The following is a 2,003-nucleotide window of genomic DNA, read 5'->3' on the forward strand; positions in this document are numbered from 1 at the left end:
AGACGTTTGGCATACCAATGACAATACGAGTATGTAACTAGAGAGGCCATAAAGGCAACAAACAAACGGGCCAACTTCAACTTGACGTTGCAGCTACTGCCTGCCTACAAGTGGCTGGCAAGCAACCATTTGGACTCGGCAAAAAGGCAAGAGCCGTAGTACTCAATGCCATTTCAAGTGCGTAATGGCCGAGTTAAGGCTTTAAGCCGCCTACTGAGCACTTTAGTTGCGCAGACAACACAACACACAAATTAAAAAGAACCCATTAAACCGAGTCTATGGCCACGCAAACCTAACCCCGACCTCTTTGAAGCAAAGAAGAGCAAGTATTTGCAAGTTTTTCAATGGAAATTCCCAGACATTCAACGCCAGTGCTGCCACTTTGAAGTGCGTTCTGCAAAAGTGGCGTAACGATTACAACATGGACGAGAAAAGGAAATTAAATTAAGGACCAAACTTTGCTAATATGCTAAACAAAACTTTATGGCGCCCCGAATCGGGCGCCAACGCGTTCCTTTAACACATTTAATTAAAACTCATTGTCGTCCTGTACAAATTAAAACTGCTTGCCGCACAAAACAAAAAATAAGACGAAGCCGTTTACTCATTAACAACTGTTTGGAGGGTGCTGCGCCCAATGTGGGGCACTGCAGAAGCTGCTGAGACAGCGACTATTTTTTTTCTGGACTCGAACGTCTCGCACAACTTCATTAAAGTGCAATGAACTTGTTACGTGACTGTCTGTGTGTGTGTGTATTTGTGTATGAGAACGCCTCTTTTTTGCACCCCAAATCGCACCCAAGGCAAGGTAACTGGCACTTAATTTAATGTGTAATTTATGTAAGACAGACAGCCAAGATAATAAAAATGCCACAACTACCGCTCGTCGGACGCCACAACACTGGAGGAGAGACTTTTATCGATTTCATTGTGAGAGATTCTCAGTATCATATGGCAGAAATGGTCGCTGCGAAATGGGTTAACGCGATGGCCTAAAAAGCAAAAGTTTGCCGCAGTAACTGCCAACTCTCTGTCGCTGTCGCTGTCTCTGTATTTGTGTAAAATACGACCGGAAACAAACCGCAATGTAAATAGTTTGCATGATTTAGAGCTATTGCATATACACATGCTGTTATAAATGTATATTCCTTGTCCGTAGCACACTTTTAGGTGACTCACATATTTATAAAGTCAGCTAAGTATGCACGTCGGCAAGACATAAACAGACATATGTTGTTGGGGCCATCAGGGGTGCGGCAGTGCGTTACAAACACACGTCACTCAAGGCACTCAAGACATAGAAAATCGATGGAGCAAATGCTATTAATAAGCAAACTCTAGCCTACCAAAAGGCGCACCGCTAGTTGCGTGCCATCTTTGAAGTGTATGGGGCGTACAAGTAAAACAACTTAACAAATGAGTTTATTAATGAGCAGAGTAAACCGTTTTCTCTTGCCACTCGTGCGATACTGATGGGATAGTAGTTGGCTTTCAGATGAGACAAGGACTGGCATTAACAATGTAGTAGATTGGCCTTCATATCGAAAGCAGACAATGTAAGATTAACAACTCGCCTGTGAAAAGTATTTTGACAGATTGAAAAGTTGCCCCACACTGGGCGCCTAAATTAAAACAACTCAAGTTGAAAAGAAACTTTTCTAAGTACAAGTATGTTGAAAACTTCATCATTCATTGTAAAGATCAAATGGAAGATTCCAGGCCAATTAACTTAACTCTTGATAATGATCTGATAAATAAAAAAATTGATGACGCCCTTACCTATCTTACCTACTAATATAAAATATAGTTTTCTCGACAGAACGTTGCCCTGCACTTGGCACCTACTTTCAAACTAATCTTCATCCCAAGCCAGTCAGAAGTTAACAGTTACTGCCAAAGCTTCTAGAGCATTTTAAGATTAAGAGAAAAAGTAAACTAAAAAATGCACTTACGAAAACCCCCCCTTATTGAGAGCTGAACCAATAACTACTTAAAGTCATCCA

This window comes from Scaptodrosophila lebanonensis, unplaced genomic scaffold, assembly GCF_003285725.1.
Source record: "Scaptodrosophila lebanonensis strain 11010-0011.00,11010-0021.00 unplaced genomic scaffold, SlebRS2 tig00000131-arrow-arrow-pilon, whole genome shotgun sequence".
Taxonomy (NCBI): Eukaryota; Metazoa; Arthropoda; class Insecta; order Diptera; family Drosophilidae; genus Scaptodrosophila; species Scaptodrosophila lebanonensis.